The following is an 18,531-nucleotide window of genomic DNA, read 5'->3' on the forward strand; positions in this document are numbered from 1 at the left end:
GGAATGATTTTACCAAGAGAAAGTAGTTAATAAATAAACAACACAACTGGCAAGAACGTACTAAGCAAAGCAAAATACTGAGACCTAACTGCAATTCCTGCAGAACTAGGACTACATTGAAAGGTGCATTGAATGTTCCAGATTACAGGCAGCCCAGAAGGAATTAGCTATAGCATAAGGGAAGAATAGCAACAATCAGGTATCATGAGAGCCAATCTGAACCCTCCACCCATCGACTTTGCCTAATTTTCCCCAAATATACTAAAGGTTTCCCATAGCATTTATCTCTAATTCATTACATTTCATTCAAGGTTCATACATTTTGTGGAAAATGGCAGATTGTCTTTTTATGACTGAATCATATTCTACTGTGCATATTACACTTTCTTCATCCATTTAAGTGCAATGTTGAAAAATACCTTGGTTGGGAGCATACCTTAGATATTTTTGAACATTGAAATAAACTAAGAATGAACCAGAGTTCTCAGACATGTTCTTGGGATTTTATTTCCTTTAGGTTTATATGCAGAAGTGAAATTGCTGGATCACATGGAAGTTTGATATTTTTAATCTTTGGAAGAATCTCCATGCTCTTGTTTATGGGGACTTTGTTGAATTTCATTCTTATTTATTACATTCATAGGGTTCCCTTTTCTCTATGTCTTTGCCAGGATTGGTTTTCTGTTGCATTTTTTTATGATAAAACTTCTCATTGGTGTAAAGTTTTGATTTATATGTATAGTTTTGATTGCCTTTGATAACTTGTATGATTAAAAATACTGTATGATACCATTTACACTATAGTTTATAGATATACATATATATAGTATCTTAAAAAGCAAACTAATAACAGATTGTATTTTTAATGCTAGAGTTGGTTAATAGTTGGTTACAGGGTGCAAACTTTCACATAAATAATTTCTGGAAAAGAGTACATTGATTACAATAAATGACACCATTGTATATTTGAGATTTTGGTTGGAGGTCATACCTGGCAGTGCTCAGGGCTTACTTCTGCCTCTGTTCTCAGTGACCTCTCTAGCAGGCCTTGGGTGATCCTATGTGTTCCCAAGGATTCAATATGGGTTGGCCACATGAAAGGCAAGTGTCTATACTATTGCTTCTGCCCAGGAAAAATCTTTTTCAACAATGGGAAGTCAATTCACTAAAATGAATGTGAACATTGTTAGGTTCAAATAAATTTATTCAACATATATACACAACTGTTATATATTCATTGTGTCTCAGTGAAGCTGTAAAAACATGAACTGACAGGTAGTTAGCTTTGCAAAGTATGAAGTAGCTTTGTAAAGTATAAAGGAAAGAGCTGTAGTCAAAATATTAGCATTAATGGTGAGGAGCACTAGTAAATGAGGAAATATTCATACACAAACTCTCATTTACTATGATCACCCTCTAGAAAGAGGGTGAGAGGGAAATGTTCCTTATCTAAGCTTCTCTTTTATTGCTTTCTCCCGAGAGAGACAATGAGTTACTGTTTTCAAGAAGTTGGTGATTTAGTGGAGAACTTAGTAAGCCATGTATAAAACCCCTCCTTTCTTTATTCAATAGGTGCCAAGGGTACTGGAGCATGTGGTGGGGGTAAACCCGCCATCTGGTGACCTTGTTTGAGTGTGATTAACCTCCATTTGCTATTCTAAGGGGAAAAAAACACATAACTTTTGGCTCTAGAAAAGTTAATTGCATTTAGTATTCATGAAGGTGCTCTGTTTCAGCAAAATAGGATTATTTCTGATTCCAGATTCCAGCAATGACTATAGACTGTCATTTGGAAGGTCCCACCACTAAGGTTGATATAGACAGAGGTCCTTATAATGATTCAGTGTTTCAACCATTTTGATAATAGGTTCTAATTACCACACTCATCTAGTTCCTAAAAACAATTTCAGACTAGAATGAAACTGTTTAAAGAACAAGAATAATATATTTTCAACTTTATTACAACTCTGATTTTTAAAAGCGAAAGAATAATCTACTAATTGTGCACATCACAGATGACCTTGGGATGCTGAGATGAGTGGCAGAGACAAAGATGTTGCTGGCCAGTTAAGGCTTAAAGCTCTGAAAGCTGAAGAGGAATCTTTGGGGAGAACTAGTCCCAGCTGCCAACATCAGAGATTAAGAAGTGATTAGATTTCTTTCTTCTTTGAAATCTCTGACTCAAATCCAGTCCTCTAAGTGCTCTAGAGGGAACACTTACCTGATGCCCTTGCTTACATATTGTCTTTCCAATAGCACTGCTTCTGTTTAGAAACCCAAAGACAAGAGCACATGGAACAGACTTTTAATTCGCATGGCATTTAATAATAAAGAAGACACTTGTATTAGTAGCATCAGCATCTCAGCAAGGAAAGATTGAAAGTCCCCATCCCAGTTAGAATCTTCTCTCAAAAACAAGATTTTCCACCTTTTCGACCACTTACACACTTTCCTTTCCACTTTTCTCTCTCCCCTCTAAAATGCCAAATTCATTTTTCATAGTTTATCTTCTACCCCTGTATTTCATTGATTTTTCATCACTTAGATGATGATGAATATTGGATTGAGGGAGAGACTCTCTTGCTACCTTTGCATTTGTTGTTTCTAAACATAATTTTCTTTTTATCCCCCCTCTGCCTCAAATACATCAGGCCTCTTTCTACCTGACTGTTAATTTTAAGACTAAGCTCTTAGAGCTACACATGATTGGAATATAATTAATCAAACCAATTTCATAAATATAACTGGTTCGAGCACTCAGAATTTAGAGGTATATGCAAAGGCCATACTCAGGATTGCTGATTTCACTAGCCCTGTCTGAAGTACTAACACCAACTCTTGATCTCTTCTTATTAAGATACTATGATTAAAAATGTTGTTAATAACAGTGTTGTTTCAGGCATGCATGTTCCAAAACCAAACCTGCTACCACTGTCCCCTTCCCACCACCAGTGCCCCTAGGTTCCCTCCCACTCCCCCAGTCTGCCCCCTTGACAGGATATAACAAATATGTTTCACATTACGTGCTCCAACAAAACTTGAGAGAATGACAAATGCACTTAGTAGGAAATAAATCAATAGAGGTCCATCTGTGAAGATTATGAAGTTATTAAAAAACAATAGAACTAAGAACTTACTTCACTATTGAAAATGCGTAAAATACTTTAGCAAGGCAGGAGATAATACACCTTTCTTAACCCAGCAGAGGGCAACCATATGCATGGTTAGTGGGCACCATACTCAAAACACAAGTTGGAAAGTCTGTCCTTCCCTTAAGAGAAAGACTCCTTGTTGTTTATTACCGAACGTATCTCTCCTGCATGGCAGATCCTGCCAAGTTACCTGTGACGTATTCAATATGCCAAACACAGTAACAACAAGTCTCAAAATGGAGACGTTACTGAGCCCACTAGAGCAAATCGATGAACAACGGGAGGACAGTGCTGACAGTGATTTTATTTATTTAATCACTGTGAGATACACAGTTACAAAGCTATTTACCCCAATTGATTCCTTCTGTTCCAGAATCGTTTGAGATGGGAGCTGTGTGCTGAAAGTAGATAAAGGATCAAATATAATGGTCTCCAAGCATCTACATTGTAAACCATAATCCCCCAAAGTAGATAAAGAGTATGGGGGCAATTGTCTGTCATAAAGGCAGGGGGAAAGTTGGGTGGGGGGGGCGGATACTAGAGACATTTGTAGTGGAAAATGTGCACTGGTGAAGGAATGGATGTTCTATCCTTGTATGACTGAATCTCAAACATGACAGCTTTGTAACTTTATCTCACAGTCATTCAATTAAAAAATACACACACACACACACACACACACACACACACACACACACACAAAGCTGTTCATGATCAGGTTCCAGTCTTCTAATTGCTCCTTCCAAAACTGGTTTCAAGGCTGTGAGTTCCCCAAGCTGTTGCCTGTCCATGAATCTTTGCATCATTCCTTCAAGTCTGGATGATAATCTAACTGGATAGAATGTTCTTGGTGAAGTGTTCCTTTTATCACATTTTTGTACAATATCCCTACATAGGGCTGGAGCGATAGCAGAGCAGTAGGGTGTTTGCCTTGCATGCAGCCAGCCCGGCCAAGCCGGGTTCGATTCCTCCACCCCTCTCGGAGAGCCCAGCAAGCTACTGAGAGTATCTCTCCTGCACAGCATAGCCTGGCAAGCTACCCATGATGTATTCAATATGCCAATCACCGTAACAACAAGTCTTAAAATGGAGACCTTACTGGGCCCGCTTGAGGAAATCGATGAACGGGAGGACAGTGACAGTGATCCCTACATAATCTTCTGGTTAGATAGATCTGCTGTACATATTATGATCTTTAATTTGTATGTCAGTTCTTTTTCTTAATCTTGTTGTCTTTAGTATTCTGTCTCTATATTTGGATTTTATTATTCTGAGAGCAATGTGTTTTGGAGTTTTCCTAGCTGAATTTATTTTCACTGGAACCCTTTGGGCCTCTTGGATCTTGGTGTCTTTAATTCTTAACTGTGAAAAATTATTATGAATTACTGCTTTGACTATCGTTTTTTCCTCCGATTCGCCTTCCTATTCTTTAGGAACTCTGATGATTCTTATGTTGTTCCTCTTGAACTCGTCCCAAAATTCTATGGAACACTGTCTATTGGCCCAGGAGACCTCCGGTTCCAGCCACAGCCATGCTTAAGACCACTCTCCACACGTTCGGATGAGCCTCACTCATGAAGGAACTGGCAGAGAAACCCAGGTGTGCGGGACCTGGGGCTTAGATCTCCAAGCCTGTTCGGATCAGGACTGGGCCTCCTGCACCCAGATCCACCATCTTCCAGTAGCTAGGTGTTACACCCACCAACTGCCCCCAGTGCCGTGTTATCCCATCAACAGCCAACAACCAGAGACTACAAAACCCAGCTCCCAGAAGTGACATCTTATTATCAAGTTCTTATTCTGGAGAACCTGGCAGGCTACCGAAAGTATACTGCCCGCACAGCAAAGCCTGGCAAACTCCCCGTGACGTATTTAACATGCTCAAACCCAGTAACAATGATGGGTCTCATTCTCTTGACTCTGAAAGAGCCTCTAATGTGGCACTTTCTAAAATCTCAGGCCAGGACAAAGGAGACGTTACTGGTGCCTGCTCAAGTAAATCAATGAACAACAGGATGACAGTGATACAGTGATACATTTATTTTTCAGACTATTTTCCATCTTCTTCTGCTTCCTAGAGGTATCTTCCATCTCATCTTGGAATTCCTTAGTCTTTTGCTCAGCTTCTGTTTTTCTACTATTCAGAGTTTCCGGTGAGATTTTAATATCTTCTACCATGTTATTAATTTATGTCACTGCTGAGTGTAGCAGGTGTTTTTTTTTTTAGAATTTCAGCTCATAATTTCTTGTAATTTTCTGACAACCTGTGCCACTGTTTCTTTGATCTCATTGAACAACCTCATCATGGTAGAACTAAAGACTTTGAGGATTTGCTGGTGGTTCTTTCATCCCCAGTGATACCATTTTTGTTCAATGAGCTTGATGGGTTTCTATGTATTTTATCCATTGGTTTTCTACTGTCCTTTCTGTGCTAGCGATGTCTTGTAGTTATACCCTGAGAGATGTTGTGTGTGCTCTCAGACTTCTTGTCCTGTCTTAACCAAATGACAGGCAGAGTAACTGTGAGCAGTGTGAAATTTGTTGATAGATCTATTGTTTCAGAAGCTATGGTGGGTGCCTGTTTCTAAGATAAAGGTTAGGTGTGGGGTCTGCTGAGACCTTCTCAGTAGGAAAGGGTTCTCTCTCCCATGCCATATTGTGCCTACCGATGTCATCCAGAGGGAAGCCACATCTGGGACTGTGGGACGACAAGGAGTAGGTGCTTCATCTCTTCGTTAATATTAAATTTATCATGTGTTTATATACAAGATGGGTTTTCAGCTTTTAATAACTGAGCTTATTTTCATCATAAGCTGCTATTCTATTGGCTGGTGAAGAAATGTCAACTTTCAAGCCCATGTCTCATTCTTTTTGTCCTAAACTTAGTTTTAAGTTGATCTCCCTAGGAGGGCTGACTTTGATGCTATTTATATGGCTGAATCTCTTTGAGAAAGTCTTTTAGTCTGTTTATGGCCATCTACTCACTTGGCTCATCTTCAAGTTGGTGACACTAGCATTCGCGAAGTATTTTGAAATAACATATTCAGGGGAGTTTTAAATTATATATCAGATAAGAATCTCCGAGATTTGGATCACAAAATTGGTTTTAATAATGATCCCTAAAGTGTAACCCCTAGAGAGATCTTCTATAGCTGGAAAGATCCTTTCCTTTGAATTTTTTCCCCAGTTCTCGGGATCACCCACTGCACACTAACCATGGTGAGGACATACTGAAAGCATGGGAACAACCCTCGTTCAAGGTTTACGATCAATCTTCTCTTTATTCAGAATTCAATTCTGAGGTACTATAAGAAGCACAAAGGCAATGCTAAAATAAATTAGCTTTATTATTCCCTCACATTATGCTACTTATTTTTATGTAGTTTCTTTATTGCAGCTTCAACTACAGATATTAATTCATGGACAGATGGAGAAATTAAGAACTAATCTCCTTAAGGTCAGAGAGTTAATATATGAAATGGCTCAGGCCAGAGAGACAGTGCACTGTCCAGGTTAGGTGCATCGGGTTGCCTTACAAACTGCTGACCTTGATTTGACCTCTAGCCCCATATATGGTCCTCTTCGCACAATGAGTGAGCTCTGAGCACTGCCAGATTAGACCGAAAACCAAATAAGCTTTCTCTCTGTAAGAAGCTCATTACAGACTTATGGGTGGGAGTAAATGGGGAGAGGGGGCATTAGTGGAGAGAATTGGTCCCCGGTGATGGGATTGGTGTGGAAACATTGTATGCCTGAAACCCAATCATGAACAACTCAAATTTCACAGTGACTAAATAAAGATTTTAAAACTAATACTGTTGTTAATATCCTTCCAAAACTGAAATTTATGCTTTCATAACCACACACTGAACTGATTTGGATATTTATGATGCATTAGTCACTTAGTCGTCATAGCTTTCTTCCTCCCTCTGTCCACTCCTGTGCCTGTGTACACCCAATTATACCTGGAGACTATTGGAATGATCACACTCAGTTCCATGACTTTGTTTTCCAATTCCAAATACTACCTCAGTATTAAATTCTTTAACAGAATATTAAGAGCCCACTTAACTTTCACCAATCTTCATTGGCTAAAAGACAATCTGACCTTGGGTATGAAGCCATTTCCTAAATTCAAACAGACTTATCATAATATTAAAATATAACTTGTTATTATAAAATTTGTGAATTGCCAGTTACCAGTCTTTTGGAAGAATTACTGGACATTGGACTTACTGCTGACATTGACTCACCCTAATGTGATCTTTAATTCTGCCTTTTCGCAATTATGCACCATCTACTATATCTTGGTATCATCACGTTGTCATGTTGGTTTTAAAGTCAAATACTCAGACAGCAAGTACTTGGCATTTCCCCCATCTCAGGAGCATGCTTCTTCCTCCTCCCTTACTCTCTGTCATTAGTTGAAATGAACAATTTCAGAATATCTGCATTTGAAATTCTTAAGATTGAGTTGTTTGGTTTACGAAGGAGAATATTTTAAGGCAGTGTTTACTTTATTCCAAATAACTTGCATAGAAAATAAGACTATCAAATCATTCATTTAAACCTCTCTGATCTCATGACATTTTAATGCAAAATATAACAATATATTCTCTCAACCCTGTACAGTTAATATTATTTAAATTATTCTCCATTATATAGTTTATGAAAATACATTCCCCTATATAAAATTGGAAGTAATTTTTAGCAGCAGAATGCATTTAATATGTTAGATTTAATAAACAAAGTCGCATTTGTATGTGGGACATTTTTCCAGAACATAATCAAGTATGACAGGTTGGTTATGAGGAGCTCAGTTCCTTGATGTATGTATCAGCTTAAGAGCTTGTCACCTACCTTGACGCATTAATTCTAGTACTTTGTGCAAGTGAAACTTCCTGTTGTCTGCAAAACACTTTGAGCCATTTAACACATGACAAGCCTTTAGATCACGTTGCTTCTGTGAGTGCACATTCTGAATGCAAATTCAACTCTGCAGTGGTGGCTGGCTTCAGAATATTAACATGAGGAAAGATTTCTGTGCTGTCATGTTAGGCTGTGTCTCAGATGTATGTGTTTGGTGCTTACAATCTCAACTGTCAAGGGGTTTTTAGTGGATTTACTGAATCCTAAAATGAATTTTAGAAAATGACTTCATATCCAAGGTCAGATGGCTTTTTAGCCAATAAATGATGAGTGAACTGGCATTTTGCAAAAACCTGCTTTAGATAATGGGTTTTCTCTGCCCTGTTAACTGCCCTGGTTAGATAATTAGATTTTGCGGGTAAGTTCAGATTCAAGGGAAGGAATTTACACGGCATTGCCTGAATCTGGCCTAAATTGTATGTAATGTTAAAAAGCAGTAATTACCCCCATACTCCTCTAATATGAACCTACTGGGGGAGTGACTGTGAAATTTTAAATTACGGGGAATTTGATGAGGTTAACTTGGTAACAGATACATGAAAGCAAAGACCACTTTGCTTTCAATTTAGCAGGCTGCTTCTATAATTTCTTACTAGGTTTATTAAATAATAATGAGCCTTGTTTGATGCCCTATCATCTCAAGAAGATCAGACCATGTATCCTTCCCAAGGCTGATGCCGTCATTGTCCAGAAAGACACATTTATCACTGATCTGTTTTCTTTAAGTTTCCTCTTACTGGAGCCCTTATTTTAACTCAAATCTGCTCTTTTCATCTTTCAATCTCTGTCTGGTATTGTCTCTCTGCTAATTCCAGATGAGGTTTTCACTGGTACTCATTTATTTTTAACCCTCAAATTGGTTTAAACTGATCAATTGTTCAGGAATAATCCTAGTTATTTTCCTGATGTTATAAAAATAGAGGAATTGACAGCATCCATGCCATAAAAACAAATTTATGTACTATGGGAAGAGTTATAACATAGGAAAAGAAAACTCATAATAAAATGCAAGGATAGAGTTGAATGTAATAAAATTATTTCATTTAATGTAGTTACCTATAATAGACTAAAATTGTTTTCTAGTAAGTCTCTACTTTTCAAATGATCACTTGAACTCAAATACCCCATGAATGAATAAACTGAATAACCAGGCTTTGAGAAAAAAAAGTTTGTTTTTTTTTAAACAGGACATCAGATGATAGGCGATCTCTAGTGTGCACATGTGCGTACACACACACACACACACAAACACACACAATGCACTATGACTTCTTTCAATTTGTTACTGCGTTTTCTCACTATTGTGTACATTCTCTGGATAAAGACATACTGAGATCATTTTCCATAAATTTTTTGTGACTGAAGCAGGAACTGTTGGCATTGTCTAAGCATTAAAATGGGTGTCATAGATGTTAACAATTCCTTTATATAAGGTTTATATTAATAGGAGATACTTTAGGAGCAATAATTGAATAATTTTAATTCTGGTGGACACAATATCAAAATGTGATGATTTATTCTCTAGAAAGGAAAATTGAAAAACATATATTAAAAACATACATATATAACATCAGAACAAACAATAATATGATTATTTGTTCATTCCTTCTCAGACTAGTTACATTTTTAGCATAGATTGGCATCTTCATTGCACATTCATGGAAAACCCTATTATGTTGTACATTCTATAATTTATACTTAAGTCACAAGTTCGTGTCACTATTTGTTTCACCTGATTTCTATTCCACATAAGAATATAAATACACTTAAATTATAATACATATAAATATAAATACACTGATTTATAAATATAACTGCAACAGTAGCTTCAAGTGGATGGGTGGAGAGGAAACCCAGAGACAGCATAAAGAATTAGGTTGTCCCATGATCTATATATATATATAATACTATATGTTGGGGGGTGGTCAGAGAAATAGTACAGTGGGTAAGGCACTTGAATTTCATACTGTAAGCATAGACTTATTCCCAACACACAGTATGGTTCCTTCAACATCACCAGGAATAAGTCCTGAGCACTGGTGGGTGACATTCTTCTCCTTATCCCTCCACCGAAATATACTCATTTTTCTGTATTCTAAAAGAGAAAATGATCGGAAATATTTTAAGTAAGAAAGTTGATATGATAAGATGGCAGCAGTAGATCACTTAATCACTTGATATCCCGTTATTCATTGATTTGCTCGAGCAGACACCAGTAACGACTCCATTCGTCCCTGTAGGATGCTAGTGTAGCCCAATGCCGTCTGCACATTCTAGGAGTACAAAGAACCTCAAACCTATCATTCAGGGTCTTGACGAAGGTGTCTGACCATCTCATAGATGGGTGGCCATGCAATCTTTTGATGTCAGTTGAATCCAGTCAGTAATGGCTCTAGTCCAGTGGTCGTCTCCAAATCTCATTATGTTTCCAGCCCATCTTATTTTCAATGCCTTGGTAAATGAGACAGTGTCCCCGATTCTTGATCGTCGACAGAGGTTGGAACTCTGGATTTTTTCTCTCATTTGAGTAAAGCGTGATACTCCAAGCATAGTTCTTTCGATTCCTCTTTGGGAGTCCCAAATGGTGTTCTCATCCTGTTTTTGTAAGGCCCAGTTCTCTGAGGCGTACGATAATCCAGGAAGAACAGTGCAATTGAAGAGATGTACCCAGAGCCAGAGGTTCTTCATTCTCTTAGCTATTTCTTTAATGCTCTTGAAGGCATTCCAAGCCGCTCTCTTCCTCCTGTGTAACTCAAGTGCCAGGTCATTTGTCATGTTGACTCCTTGACCTAGGTACACAGAACTGTTGCATTTGGAGATGTTCATTCCATTGAGAGCAAATGGAATGTCAGGAATGTGACCATTTCTCATAAACATTGTCATTGTGAGATTCAGCTGTGGTCCAACCTTTCCACACTCATGGTCAAAGTCAGCTAGCATTTGTGCCGTTTGCCTAATGTATGGTGTTATTAAAATGATGTCATCAGTGAAGCAGAGGTGGTGTAGTTGCCAACCATCTTTCTTCACTCCCAGTCCTCTCCATTCCAGTCATCGCATGATGTTCTCAGGGAGGCACTGAAGAGTTTCAGTGAAATGGTATCCCCCTGCCAAACACCTCTCTTGACATGGATGATCACTTCCTTGTAGAATGGTGAGATCCTGGTAGTGAATCCATAATACAGTTCATGGAGGATCCCTATTTATTGAGTTTGAATGCCCCGTTTGGCTAGGGATTCAATGACCACTTCCATCTCTACAGAATCAAAGGCCTTCTTTAAATCAATGAACATTAGACAGAGTGGCATCTTGAACATCTGATAATCCTCAATGAACTTTTTTATCATGTGGATATGGTCGATTTTGCTGAATCCTTTGCAGAATCCAGCTTGCTCGCATGGTTGTCCTTTATCTAGTATTCTGCCAATCCTATTCAGGATGACCCCAGTGAACAGCTTATAGAGGACAGACAACAGGCAAATTGGTCGATAGTTGCCAATGTCATGGATGTCTCCCTTCTTGTACAGTAGTACAGTCCTGCATTGGGATGTAACCTTGCATTCAGACAGTAGCGTGTGAAAAGCCTAGCCAGTGTATTGATGAGTACTGATGGCAGATTCTTCAGGAGTTTGGGTCTGACCTTGTCTGGGCCGGGTGCTGTTCACTTCTTTACTGACAAAATGGCGTGTTGAATTTCAGATAGGAGAATGTTGGGAACTACTTATCCATTCTGTGGAATTTGGTATGTGGGCAGGTAGACGTGGCTATCAAAGAGATTCAAGTAGAAGTTATGGATAATCTTCTGCATTGCTTTTCTGGAAGATGTGATAGATCCATCAGGATGTTGGAAGGAAGTAATCTTGGTCTTGTAGTTGGTGAAGGACAGGCGGGTGTTACGAATCACCATTTCCAAGCTTCTAGAAAATCTGCCAGCACTGCTGCTCCTCTCTTTGAGGTCTTCCTTTACCGCTTCTCTGCATGGCTTCTCCGACATTTGCTTGCGGTTGCCTGAGGCTTGAGTTTTCTAAAACAGACATTTTTTTTTTGTGGCTATCTCTCTCTCAGTTGGGCTGGAGCGATAGCACAGCAGGTAGGGTGTTTGCCTTGCACACGGCCCACATGGCTGACCTGAGTTCAATTCCTCCACCCCTCTTGGAGAGCCTAGCAAGCTACTGAGAGTATCTCGCCTGCACTGCAAAGCCTGGCAAGCTACCCATGACATATTCGATATGCCAAACACAGTAACAACAAGTCTCATGATGGAGACATTACGAGCCCTGCTCAAGCAAATCGATGAACAACGGGAGGACAGTGCAGTGCTCTCTCTCCACATTCCTTGAAAAATCATGGAAGTGCTGAACCAGTCGACCATATTCCTCGTCAATGTTGTCCAAGATGGCATCTTCCCATGTTGCCGCAATAATGCCAAAGAGCTCCCAGTAGGTGGTTGTTTTGGAAGTTCTCTTCTTAAACTTTGCATCCCTTTCTCTCTGCTCCATGAATTAGAATTTTCCATGAAGGAACAGTGGTCCAATCCCGTTTGGAATTTTGAAACAACCGTGACATTGGTCAGGTAAAACTGTCAATTGAATATGTTGTGATCAATTTCGTTGTGGAACCATCCAGCAGAGACTCCCATGCCCAACGTTTAGCTTCCGCCTCCTGGAACTGTGAGTTGCCATGGATGGTCTTGGTCAACATGATGAACTCAGACAGTCTTTCACCCTGTTCTTTCCATTCTAGGCCATGGGTCCTGATGTGGATTTCTTTGGCTGATCTTCTTGGTCCTATCTTGGCATTAAAATCACCTACAATGATCTTGTAGAAGGTGTGGTCTTATTTATAGAACTTCTCCAGCTCCATGTAGACCTTCTCAATTTCTCCTATCATAATTGGATGTTGGTGCATAAACAACGAAGATAGAAATTGCTGGCAGTGAGCCACATCTATTCAAGTGTAATTGTCTTACTTGGGTTGTGAAGCATTCAAATGAATCAATGATCATGGCCAAGTTCATGTTGACAAGGACATCAACACCACTGATGCCTTTTTTGTAGCCTGTTCTGAGGAACAGTTCTTCTCCAGTGTCATAAATAGTGTGATCTGATTGATGCCTTCTTGTCTTGGTCAGACCATTGATGTCGCACTTGATCTTTCATGCCTGCACCATCAGGTCCTCGATGGATGCATCCGATGCCAGGGTACGTACATTGAAAGTATAGACAGTCATTTTTGTCCTTCTTCATTTTGGCTGCTACCACCAACCTCCGGGGACTCAGGGATTAGACACAAAAGATCCACCCTACCTGTACCAGATAAATTCCTCATTGGCAGACCTTCAGTACCTTCACTACCCAGCCACTGTCACGCTCCATGATGCTTTCCGGATGCTCAGGCCAAGACTCATGCACAAGTGAAGCCCCACAGAACTGGTAAGCCGAACTCTGTGACCTTGGACTCCAGGCTTACCGGGACTCGGGAACAGAGATCCTCTGCTTGCTCCCACCAATCTCTGACGACCAAGGGATTAAAACCAGAAGCCCCACCCTACCCTGCTCTGTCTGCTTTCATCAAACTCCAGCAACCCAGGGATTCCACACAGAAGACCCACCCTATCACCCTACTCGTATCAGATAAATACCTCATCAGTAGACTTCCAGTACCTCTACCACCTCCACTACCCAGCTGCTCCAGGACACTTTCCAGACACATCATAATACACTTAATACCCATCTTCCAAGATTACCACACATATTTGATAGGATTTAAATCTGGCTTGAACCATGGGAATACCTGAAAGGGCGATTAGAGGTCACCATAGAAACCTCTATCCCTCTCAGAGAGCCTGGCAAGCTACTGAGAATATCCCTGCCACACGACAGAGCATGGCACGCTATCTGTGGCATATTCAATATGCCAAAACAGTTAATACAATGGGTCTCATTCCCCTGATCCTAAAAGAGTCACCAATATGGCAGCGATAAGAAGGATGAGGAAGGAGAGGCTGATAAAAATCTCAAGGCCGAACTAGGTGGCAATAGAAGATATGAGAAAATAGAAATAGAATAAGACTATCTGGTCTCTCAATCAGACTTTTTGGTACATAGGGATAAGGAAAGAACAAAGTGGATGCCCTTATGATTCTTCCTCAGGCTTGCATAAATGACTAAGGGCAACCATACTCATTGAGTTCAAATTTTGAGTTTAAATTTCCTAAAAGTAAAATTTTGTTTGGCCTTTGGGAATTTTTTTGTATTCTCTTCTTTTAGAAGTACTTGCAACTTTCAATAAATGATGTGTAGATAGTTGAGTATAGAAAAAAAAAAGTAGGTTGCTAAGCAGTTTTCTAGCGAAAACTCTGAGCAGATATGCACAATATCAATGCCCAAATAGAAAGAACACTATTAAAATGCCTTGATTTCTAACCAAAATAGGTTTGACTCTGGATGGCATGAGAAGCTATAGGAGATGACAGCAATCACTATCTGCCAGAAGTCGGGAGGGATACATCCAAATAAATAATTTTCATGACAACAAACTAGACTTACTCTTCTTCCTGCCGAAATGTGTGACTTTATCACTGGCTCTTACTGCAGAATGCCAGCGCATTGCAAAGAAATTTAAATACAACAAATTGTGTTGAACTATACCAACACTATTTGCTTCTGTAGCACTTGTTGTCTCATTGATTCCTCTATACTCTTATGAGAGCCTTCCTGTCCTTTAAACCCTAATGTTTATACTGCCAACATATAAAGTAAATCATTTAAAAATATTCCAGTCCTGCATTCAATTATTGGTTTTCTATTGTTGTTTATTTTTTTGTTTGTTTTATTCCTTCATTGCTCCTTAGTTCATTCTATCACTTCGTCCTCACAGTGGAATATCTAGCATTTCTGTGTAGGAAAATTTAAATATCCAGAAATTTAATAATCCATTTGAAAGGGGTGCATTGCCTTGAAACTGAGTTTGCATTATACCTATCTGTTTTAGTTTGTATGTTACCGATTTAGGAAAATAACAAAAGTTTCTAAATTACTTGTCATACTGAAATTTAAGAGACAAATTGTAGTCTGAATAATTACTTGAACTTTTTGTAAGTGCCTGATAGGTATTATAGAGACCTGAACTTTATAACACACCTAATCTAATACTTGCTTTCACTACTCTAAATTCTACAAATTGCCTGATTTCTTAAACTTCTCATACTCAGAGAATGAATTCCAATCTTTAAAAAAATAGTTAACATTCATCCAGGAAATGTGCCGGTCAATAAATAGGGCCTAAGTGATTAAGTGCTTAGTGAATTCATCACTCTTTCTAATATACTTTATATCCACCTTAAAAAAGAACCGTTCTTACTTTTCAAGACAAATCTCTCAAATGGGGTGTGGTTTTATTCCTTATCTCTACTGGAATGCTTTTCCATAAATTATATCATCTGTACTGCACTTTTAATCTTTATTTATTATTCTTAATTGGTTTTATACATATGTTCAAACTGCAAAAATTGTACAGGACTCTCTTTTTAAAAATTTTTTTAATTAGTGAAACACCATGAGGTACAGTTGTCAATATACAAATTTTTGTGCTTGGGTTTCAGTTATACAATGATCAAGTACCCATCCCTCCACCAGTGCCCATTCTTCACCACCACAGATCCCAGAATCCCTCCCACTGCCCATTCCCTCCATTCCACCCTGCCTCTATGGCAGGGCATTTCTTTTTGTTCTCACTCCACTTTTGGGTGCTGTGGTTTGCAAAAGAGGCATTGAGTGGCAATCATGTTCAGTTTATAGTCTACTTTCAGCATGCATCGCCCATCCTGTGAGGATCCTCCCAACACCATTTATTGGTGCTCTCTTCTCTATATGAGCTGTCTTTTTCCCTAGCATGTGCGGCAAGCCTCCAAGCTGTGGAGTGAACCTCCTGTTACTTATCTCGGCTATTCTTGGGTGTTAGTTTACAATTTTATTACTTTATGTTCCCCAGATGAATGCAATATTTCTATGTCTGTCCCTCTTTTTCTGACTCATTTCGCTTAACATGATACTTTCCATGTAGTACCACTTGTATGTAAATCTCATGACTTCATCCTTTCTAACAGCTACAAAGTATTTCATTGTATAGATGTACCAAAGTTTCTTTAACCAGTCATCTGTTCTCGAGCACTCAGGTTTTGTCCAGATTCTGGCTACTGTAAGCAGTGCTGCAATGAACAAACAGGTTCAGATGTCACTTCGGACTATACTTTTTTGCCTCTCTGAGATATATTCCCAGGAATGGTATTGCTGGGTCAAATGGGAGCTCAATTTCTAATATTTTGAGAATCGTCCATACTGTTTTCCAAAAGGGATGAACCAGTTGGCATTCCGACCAGCATTGAAGGTGGGTCCCTTTCTCACCACATCTGTGCCAACACCAGTTGCTTTTGTTCTTTTGCATGTGGGCCAGTCTGTGTGGTGTGAGATGATACCTCATTGTTGTTTTTATCTGAATAACCCTGATGATTGATGATGTAGAGCATTTTCTCATATGCCTTTTTGCCATTTGGATTTCTTCTTTGAGAAAGTTTCTGTTCATTTCCTCTCCTCATTTTTTGATGGTGTTGTATGTTTTCTTTGCGTGGAGTTCATTCCCTTGTCAGATGGGTATTGGCGAATATCTCAATCTGTAGACTGTCTTTGTATTTTGGTCAGTGTTTCTTTTGAGGTGCAGAAGCTTCTTAGTTTAAGATAGTCCCATTTGTCTATCTCTGTTTTCACATGCTTGGCCAGTGGTGTGACATCTTTGAAGATATCATTACCTTCAATGTCAGGGAGGCTTTTGACAGCTTTGTCTTTAATGTACCTTTATGGATTTCAGTCTGATGTTGAGGTCTTGAATTCATTTTGATCTTACTTTTGTGCATGGTGTTAGGCAAAGATATGAGCCCATTTTTTCATTGTAGCTGTCCACTTTTACCAGCACAATTTGTTAAAGAGGCTTTCCTTCCTCCATTTCCCATTTCATTCTCCCTTATCAAAGATTAGATGATCATATGTTTGAGGGGAGATGTCAGTATATTTAACCCTTTTCCATTGGTCTGCAGTTCTGCCTTTGTTACAGTACCATGCTCTTTTAATTATTACTGTTTTGTAGTAGAGTTTAAAGTGAGGGAGTTTGATTCCTCCCATTTTCGTTTTCCCAAGAATTGCTTTAGCTATTCGTGGGGGTTTATTGTTCCATATGAATTTCAGGAGTGTTTGCTCCATTTCTTTGAAGAATGTCATGGGTATCGTTATAGGGATCACATTGAATTTGTACAATGCTTTGGGAAATATTACCATTTTGACAATTTTAATTATACTGATCCATGAGCAGGGGATATCTTTCCATTTTCTCGTATCCTCTTTTATTTCATAAAGTAGCATTTTGTAGTTTTCTTTGTACAGGTCCTTTACTTCCGTACTTAAGCTAATTCCTAGGTAGTTTATTTTATGGGGATTGTTTTTTTTTCATGTAGCTTTCTTCTCTCTCACTATTTGCCTATAGGAAAGCCATGGATATTTGGGTATTGGTTCTATACCTTGCAATTTTACTATACAAGTCTATTGTTTCTAGGAGTTTCTTAGTAGAGGTTTTAGGGTTCTCTAAGCATAGTTTCTTATCATCAGCGAATAGTGAGAGCTTGATTTCTTCCTTTCCTACCTGTATGCCCTTAATATTTTTTTCTTGCCTAATCAAAATTGCAAGTATTTTCAGTACTATATTGAATAGCAGTTGAGAGAGTGGGCATCCTTGCCTCATCCCTGATCTTAGAGGGAAGGCTCTTAGTTTTTCCCTCATTGAGGATGATGCTTGTTGAATGCTTGTGGTAGATGACTTAAACTATATTGAGGAAAGTCACCTTCATGCCCATTTTGGCAAGGGTCTTCATCATAAACGGGTGCTGGATCTTGTCAAATGCTTTTTCTGCCTCTATTGATATGATCATATAGTTTTTTTATCTTTTCTTTTGTTGAAATGATGGATTATGTTGATTGATTTCTGAATGTTAAACAATCCTTGCATTCCTGGGATGAATCCCACTTGGTCACGGTGTGTGATTTTTCTAATGAGTTGTTGAATTCTATTTGCAAGTAATTTGTCGAGAATGTTCATGTCCGTTTTCATCAGGCATATTGGCCTGTAATTTTCTTTTCTTGTGTCTTTGTTTCCTTTTGGTAGTACAGAGATATGGGCTTCATAGAAACTGTTTGGGAGACTTTCTGTTTCTTCAATTTTCTGGAAAAGCTTGAGAAAAACTGACAATAGGTCCTCTTTAAGTGTTTGAAAAAATTTGCATCTGGACCTGAGCTTTTTTTGGGGGGAAGACTTTTGATTACAGTTTCAATTTCCTTGATGTTAATAGGTCTCTTCAGGTACTCGAGATCTTCTTGATTCCGCCTTGTGAGATTATAGGAATGCAGGA

Source organism: Sorex fumeus, unplaced genomic scaffold (genome assembly GCF_029834395.1).
Source record: "Sorex fumeus unplaced genomic scaffold, SorFum_2.1 ptg000131l, whole genome shotgun sequence".
NCBI lineage: Eukaryota > Metazoa > Chordata > Mammalia > Eulipotyphla > Soricidae > Sorex > Sorex fumeus.